The 22248-nt window shown below is 35.2% G+C and overlaps 1 protein-coding gene across 9 annotated transcripts in view; it reads left to right on the top strand.

The window, feature by feature from the left end:
* Nucleotides 1-22248, top strand: part of B3GALT1 (beta-1,3-galactosyltransferase 1) — a 177521-nt gene that overhangs the window by 75574 nt on the left and 79699 nt on the right. For all 9 annotated transcript variants that reach the window (XM_088168094.1, XM_088168092.1, XM_088168096.1 and 6 more), the window contains exon 2: nucleotides 6441-6575. The gene's annotated coding sequence lies outside the window, so the exon portion shown is untranslated. The remainder of the gene's footprint in view (nucleotides 1-6440; nucleotides 6576-22248) is intronic.

The raw sequence follows: 22248 nt of genomic DNA, 5'->3' as shown, positions 1-22248 counted from the left end.
GGTAGAACTTTTAAAATTTGACTGTGACCGGAATGGGTGTATTTTCAAGAACAGTTTGGTTAAAAGACAGATAATTGATCCGATAGTTCCATGTGTCAATAATCATCACAAAGAGATTCTAGAGAAAAGAATCTCTGAATTGAGTTAAATTAAACTAAATTAAGTTAAATTAAGCTTCTTAACAGTATTTTTTAGTCTTTCAAAGACCCCAGAACAGAGTTTGGTGGTCTCTGAACTGTGCCTGAAGGTTTTGTGTGAGCTTTTAACTTTTCTGTCACTTGCAACTATTTGCTCTGTCCTATCCTGCACCATGATAAAATTATTACAGTTTACTACTCACAACAATAAAGGTCAGTAGCATTTAGGCCAGTGCCTCGGTCAGGAGGACTGGAGGTAAGAGAATAGCAGAAGGAAAGAGTGTGAGAGTCATGTGCTACAGTTCTGACTCAAACAAACCACATATGCCAAATGGAAAGAGTCTGATTCAGTTCTATGGGCCCTTCCACTTTGATAATTCGGCACAAAGAACTCTGTGATCCTGATAAACTTGCTTTCAAACTCCTGTCTTGGCTGTGCTACTCACAGAAGGAGTAAGCAGAGAGGAGAAACAAAGCATTGCTTTTCCCTGTCTTCACACTCCAAACTCTCCATGCATCCAGTTCCTCTCCAGTAACATTCATGGTGGTATTCCTCTGCTAATCTCTTCCTGTGTAACACATTCCAAAACAGGATTTCTCACCAGAGAAAACAGAACCAGGGAGAGGAGATACTTTGCATAAGGAGAAAGAAATCAGAGAGAGTGGTATCTTGAAAGTAAGTCTAAGATCTAATGTGGAAGTTTGGACAATGCATCACATAGGACTTAAGAGAACCAAAGGAACCAGGAAAGAGGGAGATTTCAGCTCATATCACCATTGCAAAGTTCATCCAGCTCAAAAGCAGATCCCAGCAGCAACTGGAAACACAGTTAACTTCTTACCCTACTAATTCCCATTTTACATACTTGTTTATACATAGCCCATTCAGCCTTCAGCAGCAGAGCTGTCTGAGATTTGTAATATGACGTTTCATTGATGCATGAATATTTGAGCTGTAATTATTTTATCCAAACAGGTTTGTTCTACTTTAATCACAGTGTAACAAGATTTCAAAATATATGTCTTTAGAAAGCACTGAGGGGGAAAATAGGTACCAAATAAAATCTTATTAATTGTATACAAAATAAAAAAACCCAACTGTATAGAGCAGCACATGAGGGTAGGGAAAAAAGGGGGGAAATCATATAATTATGTAAAGCACAGAGATTAACTATTTAGAATACTACCAGCAGACAAGTGAATTAATAATACATACTGGTAGTCTCAAATACTTGGTAGTAATTAATATACGATAATAAAAGACATTGCAAAATAAAAATTAATCAGGAAAAGTCTTTTCTAAAAAAGTCAGCATAATGAGCTAAAAATTAAGGAATAAGACCCTCTAAACTGAACAGTAATTTTTAATCAGAGGGTGAAATACCAAATAATATAACTGAGATGGTTTTACAGTTAGCAATTTAGCTGCTATACATATAAAAAAAATTCCAGAGCAAAAGAAAGTTCATTACACTGTAATAAGCAGATTAATTAAATTAAGTAAGAACTGTATTAAAGCACATGTATAACAAGGAATCTCCCATCTCAGGCAGCCAACTGGTATGCTCAGTTTTCATATCAAGGTACAGTATTTCTGGAGCACTGATTTTTATCAGGATTGAATCCATAATGCTACAAAAGTGAAGAGGCACAGAATCAACCCTCTTTTTTTTAATGCAAAGGATTATAAAAGGAATTAAAAATCATGGACATTTTAAGCAGATTTAATTGTTCAATTGAGATAAAAGATATTAAAAGTACTAAAAATAAGAACTACTTTTTTTTTTTCAACTGACAAAGCATCAGATGTTATTTATTCTTTCACCTGGCAAACAGAGTCCAGTTGTTTGGATGTCAGCTGTTGAAAAAATCATTGTGTGAAAGTTAAAATGCTCACTGGAAAAGCACAGTTCAATTAAGCAGAGTCTGCACAGATCAGTCAGAGAAGGTCATGCTTTACTGCCACACAGGAGTACTGTGAAGACGTTCCTGCCATGACTGATGAAAGGAATTCAGTAGATTTATGATACCCTGATTTGACAATGCCCTTCCCTCAGATATTAATGACTACAGGACAGTGCTAGGACATCAGGAGTAAATGAAACTGTTAGTTAAAAATAAGAGCTGGAAAAAATACACTTGAAAGCTTTTTTTTTTTTTTTTCAATGTTTTGGGGAGGAATTATGTAGGTCTAAATCAAACTTCTAGCACACCCATATTATTTGGTTTGGGACAAGGATAGTGACTCCTTTTAAAGGGCAACTAAATTACAGGCAGATTACATTACCTAAAGGAATCAGTAGATGACCAAGCTGACTCTGTTATTTAAGATGCTTAATACAGACCAGCTGGACACCACTTACCATGGAAAAATAGTGTGTTCTCCTATGCTGAAACAGGAGCTCTTTACCTAGTCTTTGGAAAAGCTCAACTATAAATTAACTAGTGTATACCTACATTCAGAAGCATTTTAAATGCCTGCATGGAAGATACAGATGTGTAAAATTTTCTTCATAAATTCTATCAGTTCTTCTAATGGAACAAAAAACTTCTTATATAAATATTAAGCTACCCAATACAACAAGAGCAGATGTAGTACAGAATCTTAAGAATTTCTAATAACACATGGAAGGTGTTATCGTCTATGAAATGCTGCAAGTTTTCAGAGTAATTGCTGAAAAGCTCTATCAGATACACATTAAAAGTTCTTTGTTCCCTGTAATTGAAACTTGTGTTAATTTACATTAAAAAATGCTGATTTTTCTGCTAGATGAGAATTGGTATAAAGCAATCAGAATTAAAAACAAGACTGTCAAAGACAAAGTCAAACTGGGCTAGAGAATCAGAAATTATGAGTGCAAGAGATAAGCTTGAAACTAGATTAAGGGCTAGCTAAAGGCTGGATAGAACATACATACCCACAACAATGGGGTATTATCACAATAGTCTTAGAATCAATTAAAACTCATTTGTTTTTTTTCCCCTGAACTTTTCTTCCCTTTGCTGTTGTCTGAAAGGAATTTATTTTTCAAACTTTGAGGAAAGTGTTTTCTGCAAGGGAGACAGTGTGCCTTTTCTGGTTCATATGTTAAGACACCATGGTCCTTGGAGCTTTCAGCCCCACTGCAGGCACTGTACATGCAAAGGGATCCTTCCCCAGTGAACTCAAGGACTCCAGACCCCAACATGATTTTCTCTGCTTCACAGCATGTCATGTACAAACACTAGCCAGTAGCCTGAACCCCCTACATCTCTGAAAATGGAGATTTCCAGATGCAAGCTGAACTGACTTGGTTACTGAAACAGTGTTGTAGATACCAAAGGAACTAGAACAGATGGAGTGACACCCCTATCTGATTATTTCTGAGCAATAGAAAAGGTAGTTCAGGTATGGACCAGCACTGCAGTTCATTATCATTTTAACCAAGCCATCTTTATGTAAAGGTTTTAAAACAGAACCAAGTTACCATGGAAACTGATTGAAGCTAAGATTTACTGTAAATTCTTTTCTAGACAATGATAACAGGACTGACAGGCAGGCTGTAAAAGGAAAACAAGTGCAATACAGAGTAAGGCATGTTGATCTGTTTCCCCTTCATATAAGTGTTGTCATTTATAGCTCTGCTTTATCTCTACATTTTCTATGGTGCTATATTGAAAATATTTTAGAAGAAGCTCCCACCTAAATGAGCCTTTTATTTTGTCATAATCACATTTGCAAGGTGATATATATGAAAAGAGGTAAGAGCTAAAGAGCAGAGCACTCCACTTATTTTCCCAATTTATTCTGTCTTACTTAAACCATCAGGGAGTGAGAGCCATCACTCAGAAAATTTGCAAAAAGTGCCCTTTTCCACCAATGTTTATATTTTGGTCTTGAAATATGCTCTAGGTACATTTACATCCCAGCACAGTACTCCCCTTGTGCACTATTAAAAAAAGTAACAGGAATTAATTTTTTACTGAAAAAGTACCCCCTTTCCCATAATTTTACAAGTATACTTATTTTCTGTAATCCTCTTAAAAAAATATTTTTCTCTGTAAAGACCTTTCTTAGCCTGTTGGATAATGGTAAGAATAAAAGAGATTAGTGTACCCAGCCCTCAAAACACAGTGCCAGAGTTTTAAGAAGGGAAATTGGCAGAATGAACAGCATAGTTTGTACCTTTTCCACTTGGAATAGTTAGCTGTCAGCACTGGAAAAGATTTCAGCATATTAATATGCAATTTTCTTTTTTTTAAATTCTGTTCTAAATTTCAGAATCTTATGTTATCAACAGAGAAAAATAATGTCTTTTGCAATATAGTATTCTACCAAAAGGAAGGCAGGAGAAGGGGTAAATTTTTGATTTTGTCCTGATACTTTTATAGCCCCAAGTTTCTTCTTCTTGGTTCTACCTCTCAGCTGGAGCTATGGTTGTACATGCCCTCCTGACACAATCCATAAAGCAATTTTCTTCTAAATTTTAAGAGGTTTGCTGTCATCAACAGACATGTTTGGTCCCAGTACACTAGAACCACAACAGATAGTCACCTTTTCCAGCATGTTTGCCTTACAGCTAAAAGTAACAGCAGCAGCTGCTTTTGCTGTCAGAAGTAAATATACTTCTCACCTTCAGTCTCTGCCTTTCTCAGCACTGAGAGGGTGGGGACGTGGCAGATGGCTCCTGCTAAGTAATCACAGATAAAATGGTATTTGGTGTATGGCATAAATTTCCAGGCAAATAAGAATGCTTTTCATTTAATACTATTCCCATGAAAAGCTGGATACTTCATAAAATGTGGCATGCTCTAAGGCACATCTTACATGTTAAAGTGTAGGAAGATGTGACTAGTGGCAGAACTCTGTGATAAGTGATGCACAAGCCAACTTTTACTTGTCATAACTGAGTTTTGATGACTGTGTTTATTATAAGTAAAGCTTTTTGGCAATGAGACAAAGGGAAACATGAATCCTAATTCTACTCTTTTTAAGTAATTACAACTTTTAATCTGTCCACCCTACAATATTTGGGTGTCTCTGAGCCACAGAAAGCTGCTAGTCCAGGCTCAGTTGTCAGGCATACTTGTGCAGAGGTTTGTGAGACTGGACACTCAAGGACTCCTGGCATTAAAGGTAGAAGCATTTAAAGGAAGCCATTTTAAGTATTTAAGTATTCTGACACAAATCCAAAAAAGTGTCCAAAAATACAGCTGCTGTCCTTCTTATGCAAATGAATTCCCCATGAACGTAAAAATTATTTCAAAATATGTTTTTAATTCTAGTATCCCAATAATCAACAGTTTAATACAATTGAAATTTCTTGGCACTATTGTACATACCCAAATTATTTTTCATATCTGGTTGTATGATAAAAATGTGTTGTTTCAAATAATCATCACAGATTCCACAAAGAGAATATGCTTATCTTAGACTTAATTAAGGAAGTCAGAGATTTAGATATAAGAATGTTGGTAATAGTTAAGGTCATAACACAGGACAGTACAATTTTAATTTGCAAGTTCTCAGGTAAAGGCATGATTATTCAAAAGCAAAGGTGGGGAAATGATGCATAAGAGATGGAGGAGGGATTGTTAGGAATGGAAAATGCCAAGATATAAGTTCTGTGGGAAAAAAAACAACCACAACAAAAAGAAACAACAAAGCCCACCAATCAAACAAGCAGACAAAACCCCAAACCCCCAACAAAACAAAACAAAACAAAACACACCACCGAAAAACCACCAAAGTGATAAACCAGAAAACAAAACAGACAAATCTTAAAACCACAGTTTGCAAAATTGCCATTTGCAATCTAAGGATAATTCTTCCAGACCTCATCAGAATTCTGTGAAAATCACTGAACTTGCAGAGGTGTCTTAGATAGACACCTTGAAAACTTCAAGACCAGGCCTAAAAGAAATCAGGTCAGTGCTGCAAGTAAACTGATCTGTGACACCTCTAAGCACGAGTGGTCACTCTAAGGGTGTTGTTTGGGCTTCCAGAGGACAACCTGACAAACACCTGTATTCTCTGTTTCTCATAACCATGTATTTTCTGTTGCAATACACACATCATTTCCACATGTTTGTGTTGACACATTTGTGCAAAAAATGTATATAAATGGGTTTTGTGCATGGATATAAGTGGTTAGCAGTATAAAATTATGTCAGTATTCATATCTGCAAGCTTATTATTTTAGTACTTGACCCCGAGTCTCTAATTGTTCAACCTCTGTTTTCATGGAAAACAGAAAAAAAAAGTAATGGAACAAGAAGTCTGTCATTTACACATATGTAACTCATGCATTTTTCTCAATGCAGGTTTTTCAATCCAGAGTCCACACTGGTTTCATATGTGATGAGGAGAGAAGCAAACAGTGGAGAACAGCAGTAGATACGACGCAGATAAACAACAAAGAAAAATTAAGGACAAAAAGACGGAGCTAAAAAAATTAGGTAAGTAATTTAGGTGTTTTTCTATATATAAAGTGAAAAGTGTACAAAAAATTTCCTTTAAATAAACCATTGTACGAGTTCCTACGGGAAGCCCATTGAGTAGTGGTTTGACAGAGGAGTAAATTGAGTTGTGCTATGTGTGCTCCTGATATTTCTGAACAGCCTCAAGTTCTCAAAGCTTAAAATGTCCTGTCCTCAGACTGATCTCTTGGGGCATTACAAGCACACTGCAGAAAAGCACCATCTGTTATCACCCACCCCTCCCTTCCTACAGGTGACAGGAGCAAAGTTTGTTTAGAGCTTGGGCACACTTACATTTCCTAAGCATGACCAGAGAGGAGTAGAAATATATTTACCAAAGACCAGATCTGGATGAACAGAGAAGAACAATTCATCCTTTCCTCTTCTGCTCTCCTGCTTTGGAGAAAAGTTGCTGCATCGCTTGTAGTGTCACAGTGAGAGCATAAAAGTGGTGGAGACTGTATAATCTCTATTCCCTAAAACAAACTAAGCTAACTGCATGCTGCCTCATAGAATTGCTCATGACAGAAACATCCTAAAAACCTTTTAGCGATATTACTTTTAGAATAGTCTGAAATTATGTTTTTGCCACAAACAAAGATGGAAAGAAAACCATAGCTAAACATTATAGATCTATCTACTTAATTGATACCTCTCCCTTCCACTCAGAAAACTAAAGCTAACCTAAGATGCTGGTGTAGCAACACACACAAAGTATTAAGAAATGGTTACTTACAGGTTTTTGCATCCCTAAGTAACGCCATCAGTTATCACACCCATTTAGTATAGCGACAAAACAGAAATTCCTTTAGAGTTTCTCCCTGTAGAAGTACTTTAACTCATCTACAAAATCTTTATTTATGCTAATATTTCATTTTCATAGAACAGCATCTAATGCTTCCAGACACCATGTTTCAGAAGACTGACTCCAAACCTATGGAAATTCATGTCTGAAAAACACATTCTATGAATTCTCAAGAGCTCTAAAGACATTAAAACATACAAAAATCCTTAGCCAAGCCTCACAAACTATACAACTCATTATTACTGTTAACATGTCGATTACGTGTTGCACAATTCATGAGAACACAATACTCTGCTCGTGGTAACTTTTTGCAGTTTGGCAGGATTGCCACACATTGAGACATTGTTCCAGTTGCTGGGGTGATGCTGATTGATAGCTGCTGCCTGCTTGCAGAGTAGCAGCCAGGATGCCTCTAATGGGAGAAGCAGCCTCATGCAGCTAGAGTTTCTCTACGACATGCAATATTCATCAGTTACAAACTTGGGAATGTCATAGCATAAAAGCTACATGATAAAACACACTGCATGGTGTTACAGCTGATTCCATTTGTCACATGGTATGTTGTTATTTTGTATTACCTTGGGGAGGGCATTAAAAGTGAAAGAATGGAACACACTCAAGGCATACAGAAAAATGAGGGCAAATTCCATAGTTCTTAATTGTATCAGTAAGGTCTGCAACTGAAATGGAGATGAAACTAAATAAAGAGTTGAAAGTGCAATACACTACTTTCCAACTACTGAAAAGTAGTAAGCTATATCAGGAATATTTTAACAGGAAGAAATTGCCAGCCATGATGTGTAGAGGCCTACAGACAACATTAAAGCAGATTTGACTCAAAAGGCAGAAATGCTATGTGCAATGCTACACATATTCCCAAAATACGGTTTTCCATCAAAGATAATTTACATAGGGTAGGCTGGAGAAAACATTTAATCAGTAATTTCTAAATGAGATTCCAGAGGGACATCTATAATAAAACCACTGAATTAATTATTAAAACAATAAAGTGGGAGGGTATTTCCTGAAAACAGTTAAAGTAAAACAATAGTAATTAACTGTGTTCATTTGGTATCAGGTAAGTGAGCTGTCCCTAGGACTTAAGAAATTTCAAAATAAACAACAACTCCAAATTTAAAAAGGCTTTCTCTTTACAATATATCAGAATTCACAAGCAGACTTTTCTGACTGAAACAAAATGCAGCCAAGGCTAGATCATTCTTTGAGAGCTATTATTCAGTCACCACTGAAATTTTAAATGAGAAATATTGTGATACCAAATACCAGAAACACACAGGCCTGATGGTTTTAGGAGTAGTTTGACTCTAAATGCCGTAGTCTATTGAATAAGACATTTTAAGATCTGTTAAAAGAACAGAATTATTTTCAAATTATTCATGATACTTCATTTAAGTATCTCAACATAATTATGTAATTTGAAGAAAACAAGCTCACAGGGAAGTGCATAGAGGATCATGGCTGTATGGCCCTTGCTAGCTTTTACTCACTACCAAAACCCACTGGGTGCAGTGTACCAGTCTCAAGATTTGCCACTACACCAGTTAACATCTGTAAATACTTTCTGCCCAGTAATGGTAGGAGGGGCCAAGCTGTAATTCCTGTGCAAATTGCTGCATCCATTTTCATTCCTCAGCTAATGATAACACCAACTCATGACACATTCTCCAGTGTCTTATCAAAATCTATGAAGTTTTCACACATTTTCAGTGTGTGTTTCATTCATGCTCCTGTTCCAGCCATTAAAAAGGCTGATGGCAGAAATGACTGATGTCAGTAAATGAGGGTTATTATTCAGTGAGAGATAAAGAAAGAAAGGGAGGGAGAAAGACAGTTCCCACTACTATATTCAATGACGTTCTTCCTTTTTAAGTAAGCAGGAATCTTGAATATGAGTTAAGTAACAGCTCAAGTTTAAAGACACAGTGTTGTAAACAGACTTGCTAAATTACCAAACATTTGTCTATTATTATCTTCTTTAAAGAAAATCTGTTTATTATTACATGACAGAGTAATATTTATATATTTTTTCTTCTAAGAATGAATTCAATTCCATATTAAAGACAACTAATGTTAAACAGAATTAGTGTTTACCTTACCCTACTATATTGAGAATTTAAAACTACATTTTAAATACTTTGATTTCTGCTATTCTGATAAACTCTGTCACCTTGACAACAAGCATAAATGAATGTTTTAGTTATGATAAATTTTCAGTGCAGCAGTTCTAAATTGGGAATGGAAAATAACTTTTTTAAATACTTAGTAATTTCTTCTGAAAAGATAGAAATGTTTAATTAAATATAGGAAATGGAATGTCAGTATGAATTCTTCCGACTAAAATCTTATCATAGCATGGTTATTATTTCTACTGCTATTTTTTACTAAATTTACAAATCATTCAAGTTTCACGTTGAATAACTCAGAAAAACCTCAAGAAAATGATAAATGAGAGAGTTTGGAAATTGAAGCCAAGGAAAGAATCATGTTCCAAAGTTTTCTCATGATGAAGTTTTTATGCTAGTTCCATTCATTTAGGCACTTATTTTGTTTGATTAATTGATCATGACAGTACTATAGTGTAATATTCATTATTTTAGTTGTGTTCACTTTCAATGCCATCAATTAAAGAAAAGGCTGGTAGGCCAAGAATTTGCTGTGTTTCAGAGGAAGAACATTCAATTATGTTCAGCAAGAAAATCAGAAAGAAGGTATTTTTATCCAACCACAGTTTTTAAGTAAGCAAGGTTGATGAGTGACAGTATCATAAGAGATTTCAGAGAGAAGAGAGTGTTAAAGATGTAACCTATTCAAGAGTACATTAAGCACTATAAAACCATCCTGTCAATTACACACATATTGGTTTTAGGAAAAACGCAGTATTTGAAAATTTGGAAAACTGGTTATGTAAATAATAAACTGGTTACATAAATAATAACTGGAATAATACAACTGTTAGTACTATCAAGCTCTGACTTTCACTTCCAGAGGCACTCCTATATCCAGTTTTATAAGTACACCCCTGTTCAAAACCTTGAAAAATAAGCAACTGCTCTGTGCCTTAGAGGTGCCTCAGACCTAGCTACATACAATTTGTGTATATTTTTGGGCTTCTTTTGATAAATAGTTCGGTCCTCAAGTCCCATATGTTTCTTCTAAAAAGATACTCTACTGGATATTTGCAGTACATTATGAACAGATGTTACACTCACTCTGCTGATTTGTGTTAGAGTACTTGTATCTTCACTGGATTATGAAGTGTTGAAACAATGAGTGAACAATAATCTAGTAAAGAAAATATTTATTATTTCAGTGTTTTTTCTAAATGAAGTTATTCACAGCATATTTTGGACTGGTGCTTCCAAATTCTTCCTTAGTCTTCCTTATTCTGCTTCTAAAACACTTCCTCATTCTAAATGAGGAATTCTACGTCTTTTTATTCCAGCAAAAGCTGACAGACTTTCAAGGTAAACAACTGGCAAAGTCTCAAATCCTCAGAATGATTTTCTGTAGTTCAGAGGAAAACTCAATAGTATTTGAGAGCAAGGGCCACAATATGCCTTAAACAGTCCAGCAGTGTTATATGTTATTTTTAGGGGAAATTTTTGTTAAGCAGATCCCATTTTGCAAGCAAGGCCTTTTAACTGCCATGTCTACACTGCAGAAATGGCCAATCCACCCACTAGTACTGAACAGCTTCTATCCCCTTATTCCCAGAGATGTACATCTGTGGTTTTGATGTACTGTGTAAGTTCAAAGGAAAACAATTACTTGAAGTAAATAACAGAATCTGAAACACGAACAAGATGAAAAGTACAGAACACTATTTTCTGAGCAAGACTCTGCCATTCTTGTTTACACCCTCACCTCCAAGAACACTACACCTGATCAAGCTGCATCCTAAAAGCAACATTAATTGCTTTCCTGGAACAGATTAGTGAACTGCATGCTCAGATGGTCTCTATCATTTCTTATTTTTAAAGCCAGTGACTGCAATAACATCATGCTAGCAACAATTATAGTATAAATTGTACATAACTGTATACAAATAAATCTCCACAGCACCTAAGCCTCCATCAAAATGCAATTAAGTGGGAGGGTTTTTTAAACTGGAAAATATGAGACTGAGCAGGACTGAAAATACCCCTTTGTAATTCCCTGCTTATCCCAGCAAAAGACCATCTGATTCCTATAAGGTGAGTTAAAATGTAAGAGATATAAATTCCTTTTAGCTGTTTAGAATGTGGGTTTTTTGACATTGCAGATGACAGTAAATGTGATTAATGGTTGCTGATAATTGTAGTTTCATTCCAGTGGTTATTGCTTGTCAGTAACAATTAATAACTCCACAACCCCCCCCATTCATTTCACAATATTAAAGAGTGATGGCTTGTGGGAATTATGCTAAACTAGCACATTCAATTAGATTTTGAATTTTATAGTATATTGAGTAACAGTTTATGGTTTTATAATAGCAGTGATGGTTTATTGTTCCATGATAATCACTCTCATTACATGTATGTATATATGGAGAATTACAATTTCTGTACTCATTAAAATTACTCAATTACATGTTACCATTTCTTTAAAAGTACGAAGTGCTTTGGTCTTTATCAGTAAAGATGGATTTTAATGACAGTTACATTGGTTTTGTCCCAGTATTTGATGAGCAAGAGGCAACGTTGAAGGGATGCAAAAGCAGCTCATGCTGCTTGGTACCAAGTATCAGTTGGAATGACACATGGGATGGCCACCCAGCTGCAAGTGTCCTGCTGCAGCAGGCTGGGCTGTACACGGCAGGCAGGAACTGTCTCATCTGATATTCCCCTGAAGGGTAAGGAAGAGAAGAGGGGAAATCTTCAGTAAAGGGAAAGATACAGGTTTTTGGAGAATCACCTCCAAACTTGAGAAGTATCCTCACCTTTGGCCTTTTTTTCCAGTAAAAAAACTTCCTGCAGTCTGAAGAGGGAAAAAAACCCCCAAAACCCACAAAGCACCACAACAGGAGGGGAGAAGGAATCATGACTGGCAGAGAGAAGCCCCATGACAAAGAAAGAGCTACATAAAATAAAGTTGAATGAAAATGTTGTCTGCATCAGGTCAAAATGGTGCATAGTTTGATGTGAGAAACTGGAAAGGGTATAATTTTTTTATGTGACAATATAAAACTTCATAGAACATTTTTTCAAGTTTCTTAACTGAGAAAGCAGCAGGCTCTGAAGTTTAACATGTTCTTAAGATAAATCTTGAAAATGTAAGTATACTAATAAAAAATTCTGCCAGTCAGGAAGCAAGTGCATTTCTAACACATCTGTATTGTCAGGATCTAAGTCACAGATCATTCAATAAAGTTTAACAAAGTGGAAAAAGAAACAAAGTGGAGAAAGAGTTTTATAAAGTTAACTTAATTAGGAAGGCACCTGCTGATTTCACTTGCATAAGTGCTTTTGCCTAGGACTCCCCTTGACTTCAATTTTCTTTTGCAGAGAATATCAGTTGCATGAGAATACTATATATAAATGTTTCTTCTGCTTTGTCTCTTATTTCAACATGCTCTTAAAATCTACTGATAATTTTACTTTTCTAGTTGACTCTTAGACAAATTATCTAACGTATCTCCCAAATGAAGAACACTCTACTAATACAATCCTGTAATTTTTTTCCAAACAAGGAAGTTATCCTAGTGTAATACAAGGTAAGATGAGAACCTATCTCACTGAATTATTTTAGCAAACTAAATCAAGGAGAGTCAACAGTAAAAAAGACTACGATAATTCTAGCAAAATTCCAAGTCAAAACTGCCTCCCGTTAAGCATTCTATTTTATGTAATAATTCTCCTTCCAGCAGTGATCATTTCCAAGTCAATACTAAACTCAGAATTAAGTCAATGAGAACAGGATCAAGACCTTTCTTATTACTTTTTGATTCATTTGTGCAGGTTTGCAAACCAGAAAATTACTGCTGGTGATCGGGGAACCTCCAAAGATGAACTTGTTTGTTTCATAGGAAAAATCATAATATGAAAGTTTGGTTGATTACACAGATACATGTAAAACCTCTCTGACTTACTTTATTTGTGGCCTTCAGACCATCTGTTCAGAAATAGTTTTTCTTATGCTTTCATAATACTACTATTAATTACTTGTTGTATATTAGCACTTCACAGCTCTAATTAGCATTTGTTCTACTGTGGCAGGGATGCACGGACCAGGTGAAACCAAGTGCAGAATAAGCTGGGACTAAAATAAACTAACCTGCTTTGCAATTCCAAAGTAAATTCTGGATAACTGTAGATTAGGTGGCTTTTTAGACCAGTTGTTTTTCTTATAATTTCTTTTCAATTCCCAATCTTTTTTGAAAAATGAAATTTGGGGGGAAAAAAAGAAGCCATTAAATTAAATTCACAATTATGACATAAAACATCATGACTAAGGATGAAGTACATGGCACATTTATCAGTAACCCGATGGAAAAGGATAAGGGAGTTAAAAAAAACAATTCAGTTCTATTCTTTCATCAAATTTAATGAAAATTTTAATCTTTCTACTGTAAAACACAAATTCAGGCATTGCTATTCCTGCAGATACAATTATAATGTCTTATTCAGACAAATCATTTTCACTGGTCAGTAACTCTCAGGTTTGATAATATCAACAAAGAGAGTCCTACAGTATGTGTTCCATATCCAACACTGAATCTATGGGGTGGGCCTTCCTTATTTTATAACTTAAGAAACCTCTGGTAAAATCATATAATCCATATAGGTAATTCAATTACTATTTTCAAAATATGGTATTTTATAAACACATAGGGGAACGAGATATTTTCTTAAAGTAAACTCCAGTGCGTAATTCCACCTTCTGTGTGCCTTGCTCCTTCTGAAGAACCAAGCAGTTTTAGTATGGCTTGGGCCATAAGATAATTCAAATATGCATATACTCAATAGCATAAAACTCAGCAGAACATGTATGCAAGAATTTAGAAGCTGAAACCCGCGTTTTCTGCCCTGAAGAATTGATTGTTTTGTTGTGGTTTTTTTTTACACTAATAGCACCTCTAATTATTGAGCACAGGAAAGCCAAGCAGAACATAAGCTGGAAAAGAAAAGAGGAACAGGCCACACAAATAATCTTTTTTTCAAATGAAATTGAGGTTGAGTGAGTATGTTTTATAAACTTGGACAAAGCATCTGCTAGAAAAGCTCTCACTAAACCATTAGCTACTCCATCTTTTCAGAGAATGTTGTATATTCTAGTGGCTCTGTCCAGAAAATTAATTATATTACTGTGAAGTGGGAATAAATTCCCCCACATGTACTGTGCTCTGGAAGACAATAAAATCAGGGATAAAGACCATCTTTAACTTTTACTCTAAAACCTATGCATTTTTAGAATTTGTGGGTTTTCTGCTTTTATACTAATGGTAATAATAGTGATAGTAATTATAATAATGAATGTAGCACTGGAGAATTCAATCTAATAGAAGAAATTAAAAACTTAACATTTTACTGCTCCTATGTCTATGCTTACAGTTTGTAGCTTCATTCCTAAACTTCAGAAGAAGCAAGATTCTTTTAGCCTACACTGTCAGTGTAAAAATTCTCTCTCCCCTACTTCTGCCTTACACATGAAAAAAACTCCAAAACCCTCAAAGAGAGTTTAGCTACAATCTTCAATAGAAGGCTCATCCATATTGCATTGCTCATGCAATTTCACTGCAGGAAAGACTACACGATTAGACTAAGAAGTTTTCAACAGATGTCTGTATCACAGCTTCTATATTAACATCACTGCTATGCTTATCAGTTGCATGGGTTTCACACATATGCCTTCTCTGATTCATCCTTCTTACTTTCTATAACTTATGTTTAATAAGCAGACAAAAGCTTCTCTGAGCTACCCTAGCAGGAGGTAATTGTTCTATACTCTGCAGTTTCCTCTCCAGCACAATAACATACATCAGTTGCTAACAGTTAATTAATTAGTGCACTTCCAGTTCAGTCTCTATAAGAGTGAAATTAAATTTTGTGGCTTTAGCATAGAATAACATGGACTCAAAACACACATATATTTAAACAGGTCAAATCACTTCCTTGGCACGTGGGAGAGGGAGTTGTAGACTTGACTTTTATTGCAGGTGGCACTTGACTTGGTATTCAGTGATTGTACCAACGAACAGAACAATTTCTTTGCACCAAACTCTGGCAAGTATGTCCTCTCCTTTCATGGAAAAACTATTTATCTACTCCTACAAGAGGCTGTACCTACAGCTATAACTGAGTCAGTCATTAATCAATCACTCATCTGAATTTTGCTTACATATGCCTGCTACTGACAGTCTTGGTGAGAGACAACTAACCAGTCTTAGAACACTGTCAGTGCTAGGAATTTGAATTCATTCATCCTGCAAAGTTAAAGAATACATTGTCATCATTCACCCAGAATAAATCCAATAGCTCATATTTACATGCATACACTGAAGAGAACAATTGTGGTTTCACCATTTTTACTAGAAATATTGCTGACACCTACCTGCACTAAGCAAATTATGCCCAGATACCACGGAAACCACAATAAACAGAATTGTTTGGAAATATTCCAGAGAATAGATTTTTTTCAAGATCTGTTTTTATAAACCAGAAGTATTTTCCTGAAGTGTTTTGGATTTTATGAATTTTCAGTAAATGGAAGCTACATTGATAGTCCATGTCTGGACTTCTGACAGGTTACCCCAGGAGATCCAGGAACTTTCAGTTTTTTTAGCTCTGAGCAAATACCATGTTTTGAGAAAAACTGGGATTAATTAATGCAAAATGGAAATCCTCTTTTAATAAGCTTTCTAAGGTATGCTATTCCCACTTTTCATATCTGGTTGCCAAAGTATTATTGAGAATGACCTCTAAGAGGTACTTTAAATTTTTGAAACTGGTGATGGCCACTTAAAGCCTTTTTAATTCTGCAGGCAACTGCACTATGTCATCATACAAACAAAAGAAAAAACCCATCCCAAACAAAAGAAGTTACACATGCTTTTTCAGATACAGAACTAGTACAACTTTCAAGAAAAACTTTTTATCAGAATTTTTTGTCAGCTTTGTTGAGTTTACCTGATATGCCTATGTCAGTTACAAATTGTTTCTACGAGAGCAGATTTTATCTTATGATTTGTATGGCTATCAGTAGAGATAAGAATCCAGGGGAATAAAAGGCTTTTTTTCTCATTCAAGATAGAGAGCTTAATTAGCAGTAATTTAATTCTGAGAACAACTCTCACTTTGTCTCCCTTATTTCACAGAAGAGCTACTGCTGAGACACTCTGCCATATTTTTCCTTTCTATTTGAAAAAATGCACCTTGAGCTCTTCCTCCTCTCTTTTTTACACAGAATAGAAAGAATTTGTATTAAGTATTTATACTGTTCCAAGATTAAAACAAAACAACAAAAATCAAAAAAAGGGGGGAAAACCAAACAAAACACCATAAAAACAAACAAAACCACTCAAACCTTGTCTATAATTCATTGGGATTTGACTTTGATGAAGATTCTTCCAGTTGAATTCACAAGGACACAAGCTGGTCCAAAAATTTTAAGGACTTTTTTAGCCAGCTGGAAAAAAGATTAGTTTTAATTTTTTATTTTTTTTTTTAAGCAAAGATCTTCATCTTCTCTAACGCTTAGCTGCAAATACCAGGAGGAGAACTGCACAGTAATTTATGATTACCTGGAAACAACTGAGTTTGCCATATAGTTCTTCTGTAGGGAGTTACTCTTTTGAATTTCAACTATGCAATATTTCAGAGTGAACTACATCAGTGGAAGATGCCTTACAGAGATTTCCTTTCAGCTGCCTTTTGCAGAAATAGGCATCCTAGGCAAAGTATGTGTAAACTTTGGGCAACTGTCTGGCAGTTCAACAAGAAAGACAAAATACCTGTTAAATGTGCATTAGTCAGGATCACTTTGGAATTAGTCATTTAAGGCTGGCTGTATTCAGTTCTCTCAGCCTACAAAAAACTGACAGATGGGGAAGCTGCACTACAGTTCAACAGAATAACACATTAGCTTCTAGAATTCTTCTACCTACATGCTCTGCCTGGCATCCCACTTCCTTGGAGACCTGAATACATTTGAACTGATCCTGTATTAAACAGCATAGGGCTTTTTAGGAAGCATAAGTGCTATCAAATTGGCTGGTGGTCTCTGATTATTTCCTCTTGGAAACAAGATTTAGAAAAGTCCTTTAATACAAACATTTACTTTGTAAGGATTTCCTCATGATAAACCTCTCCTGTAAATACTATCAGATGGACCTATTTTTTTCATATTTTTCTACTGCAGCTATTTCAGAAAAGGCATTACTCTGATGTTCTCTACTATTTATTTCAGCCATTCTGCATAACTAAGACATTTTGTAAACTCAGAGAGTGAATACAGATTAAGGTAATGTGATAAATTATGCAGAACATAATTAATGAGGAAATGGTTAAATGGGAAAAAATAACTGCAAAGTGAGTGAATTTGCATCAAATTCTAAGCATTTTTATTGTCATTTTGATTAATCAGTATAGGCACCCTTTGTTTCTTCTATTTCTTTGAAGGGAAGAAGACAGAGAATATATTGCTTGGTTAACCTTCTTTTATTTCTCATTTAAAATTAGTCTCTACTCTTAAATTATAGGACTTGCTTTTCTAGAACATTTATAAAGATTTAGCTTCCTAAGTACTTCAAGTTATTGGCTATAAAAAAACTTCATATATTCCCACCAAGAAAGAAAATCTCAACACATGCAGACATTGTATTCCTCTGAATTACAGCAAAGTGGTACTCAAATTTTCAGTGCAAGTAGTTGTTTTGTTTTCTTTAGAGTATAAATTTCATTGCAAAATATTTCTGGTTAGAAACATTTCTGACTTTTAGTGTAGAAATGCAGCATTTCTGTTGCAAAGTTATTCTTTAGTAAGAATGCTTTCTGAGAGAAAATAAAACAAATGTACTTTAACTGCTTGTCAATATTTTTTTCAAATGGGAAACAGCAACAAAGGGATATGGGAATTCTGGTTTTTTTTCAAGTTTCTTTCAAAGTGATTCTTAGTGGCAAAAGCTGTATGATGTAAGTCAGTGCCTCCTCAGATGTCAAGGTATTTAAAAGACATGGAGATTCTCTTTGGGACAGAGTTTATTCGTGGACTTGGCAGTGCTGGGTTGGTTAATTGCTGGATTTGATGATCACAGAAGTCTTTTGCAACCTAAATCCATGATTCTATGATATAACCCTTGCCATAAAAAAATTTTTATATTTCAAGAAGTAACCTTCAGAAATATAACGTCTGCAAAAGGCTTCTCTATTGGTATTGTATTTTACTTGAAAAGCAATGGAAAAATCTAAAATTTCAAGACACAAGAGTGTCTTTAATGTTCTACACTGCTTTTTCATTCAGACAGCAGGGTCTTCATCAGCAAATTGGTTAGTTGTATTTAACTAATAAAACTCTAGGAATTCATTATATCAATAAACTATTTGTTAAATTAAATCAAGTTAAATTACTGAAAGAAAATTCACAAATGAGAGTTGAATGCTGAGACTTCCAAAGAAATCAATTTTCAGTTGTTACCTGTTTTATGGTGTTTGGGTGCTATATATGTAGAGTTTAGCTGCTTTAAAAAAAATAAATATTTAAGGCTATGTGCTTCATAAATTCCTTATTGTGCCCCATTCTGCTGTATACTTTACCCACAAATTAAATTCTCTGTGAAGGAAGTCTATAATTGTTGTTCATGAGCTCTGCAATAAAATAGATTTGGGGTTTTTTTCTTATGAGCCAACAATTTTCAATAGAATAGGGCCTTTATAAGATATATTTTAACACTCCTGTAGATTAATAATGTGTTAGCAGAAAAGGCATGGTGAGCCTCGCTCAGTTATCCCTCCATCCCAATTATACTGTGACATTAAATCTTGTGACATTTAATAAGAAAGGCCATTTCACCCATGGCTGCCTCAACTGCAGACAATTTATGAAACAGCCTTCCCTCCTAAGAAACTGTTCTAAAAGAAGGTGGCCTTCTCACATGCTGATATGTCTAACTGCCCATGTAAATTAAATAAGATGTAGCAAAGTATGTAAAATTGGTCATCTTACACTTACCTGATGCCTTTGGCTACAGAAAGAGGGCTTAATGAGCTGGCATACTTTTTTTTTGCAACTGCAATAGTGTTAATGGTCCAAAATAAGAAAGAACCAGAGGACAAAATAAAGTATTCGCATGTACAGACCTCTTATTTCTTCACAGTCTTTTACATTTTTTAATATAAATTTATAGGTTTAAATATCTTCAATTTTTTTCCAAAACCTGCCATTAAGCAAAAATCTAGTGACACTACTAAATAAGCCTCTGGAGTAAATCCAGGGTTGCCTTCCTGAATGCAGAACTGAATGACAAGATTTAAGACCAGCTAAAGATTCTTTCCAGGACAACAAGCATGCACAGTCCTCACAGACTACAGACAAAGAAAGCTAGCAGTTCATCTGGCTCCAAAAGTGTTAGATGCATAGTTTGGTGTGAAATAATTAGCCCTGCTGAAGAGCAACTGCCTTCAGGGTTTGGGCTAGAATCTCTGTGCCAGACCAAGCAAAAATATATAAATGCATCAGCTAAACTGAGGATTGTCTTGAGGATTTTTTCAGCAAGTTCCACTGCATGGTGGTGTAAACCAATTCTCAAACCATTTCAATTACCTTCTGCCTCTAAAAAAACAAGTATATTAATTCAGGTGCATATAAGACTATAGTATTAATGTTTTCCTGTAACTATGGAGTCATGCATTTCTTGAGATGACTTGGCTTTCAAAAAAAAAAAAAATCTGAATTCTTACAGCAATTCATTTTACTCCATTATGAAACAGAATTTGATGGTAACATGGCATATCGGGTCCAGTGTTTAAGTAGGACAGATATTTCAAACAAGGTATCCCAGGACTGAAGAGCAGGCTCTCTGCTGCAGGTAAAACCCCTGTGAAAGTCACAAGAAGTAAAGGATGACATCCTATCTAGTAGGACTGGGTAAACTAACTCCGTTTCATGCTCATGGTACAAATGTTTAGGTTTTTCCCTATGGGTCTGTTCTACCCACCAATAGCTATTTTGCAGTTTTTCACTGATATCACAACAAAAAGTATAGGAAAAGAACAAGCAAAATCAAATGCTACATCTTCACAATCTTTTCAAAGGAAAAGAAGAAAGGAGCTAAATTTTAAATACTGCATTCTATGAAAATCACATGCTTTTACAAATTTTTGGGTGGAGAGAACAGCACGTGCATTTATGCTTATTGGCAAAATTTAATTCAGCTGCTCCAGTTTCAGGGAATGTCACAAACTTCTGTGCAGGATGGATAAATGAATGAACCGTTGAGCTATGGTCTTCACCCTTCTTGGAAATCATAGTTACTTTTGGTACCAAGTTAAAAATCATTGTTTTTCAGTAGAAAATGCCTGTGCAGAAATAAGGACTGTACAAAATCATCTGAAAACATCCATTATAAAAAACAGTGCTTTCACTGGAGATGGCCATGCCAGTATTGGGTTTCATTACCTTTATGTGCAATATCTCTACAAAGGATCCGGGCCTAATACAGATGATGATACAGTGTTTACACATGTGGCAGCAACAGATAAAACCATAACCAGGAAAACACACTAATACAAGTAATGAAAATTAAGGTGAAACACCAAAACATTTTAACTAAAGTCTGACTACTAGTTGTGGTAACTCTAGGGACAGGAGAGAAGGAAGAAAAATATTCCAAAGCCTATTTTGGCATTGTGTATTTGAATTCTACCAGATAACAGCAACTATTTCTGAGAAATATAAATGTTCACATCAAGGGGCTGCAGTTGGTGGGCTGTTGTTACTATGGCTTTTGAACAAGGGCCAGAAAAATATTTTTATTTTTGAATGCACATTGAGCAAGTATTGAACAACAGTGAGAATTCAAGATTTAATTCTACCTCTCTATAAGGCTCTGGGAAATTTCTCCACAATATTTTATGCTTTGCAACTATAACTCTGATTTCTATTTTGGCTCCTACAAAAACAGCTCATTAATTATATTCCAGAACTCTAACAGGACTCTCTAGCTGCAACATTTTAAAATTCTGCTTTCTTGTAAAAACTTATTCTTCCACTGTGATCATAAATGCCTTCTACACCAGGATCCTAGAATAATTTGAGAAGTTTGAAAATACAATCTGTCATTTTTCCTGTTCTGCAAGAAAATTAATGCAACAGATTGTTTAATTTGAAAGAATGCATAAGCATGGTGTTGATGAATTGCCTTAACTATCCACACGACTGGGAGCTAGCAATGAAATGTCCTTGGTGTGTACAAATCAACAATGCAATTTTTAAAGGGATGATGATTACCTGTAGATAGAAATTCCATCTCTACTTTGCACTGACCTTCAAATGTAAAATTTACTGTAATTTGTGCTGTAGGAAGAGAATGGTACCTTAGAGGTAGGCACCATAAAACCTACAGAAATCCCTATGGCACGCACAGTGTAAAACAGAATTACAGGTCTGGGTAAGAAAATAATTGTAATTACTTGGAGTAGCCTCACAATACTCTTTACTGAAACCTAATTACTGATAAAAAACTTGAAGTAAGTCAGTTTTTTCATCATTGTAGTTGAATTACATTAACGGACGTTATGGGGTTTTGCTTTGTACAAAGGCTATGACAGCCTGTCAGCTTTCACTTAAATTCTAATCTCTAGGAAACTTCTCTCTTGATATCTAGGACAGCACCTTCTAATATATCCCTAATAT

Source organism: Sturnus vulgaris, chromosome 7 (genome assembly GCF_052056855.1).
Source record: "Sturnus vulgaris isolate bStuVul1 chromosome 7, bStuVul1.hap1, whole genome shotgun sequence".
In the NCBI taxonomy this organism is placed as follows: domain Eukaryota; kingdom Metazoa; phylum Chordata; class Aves; order Passeriformes; family Sturnidae; genus Sturnus; species Sturnus vulgaris.
This window is presented reverse-complemented; position numbering and strand designations above follow the sequence as displayed.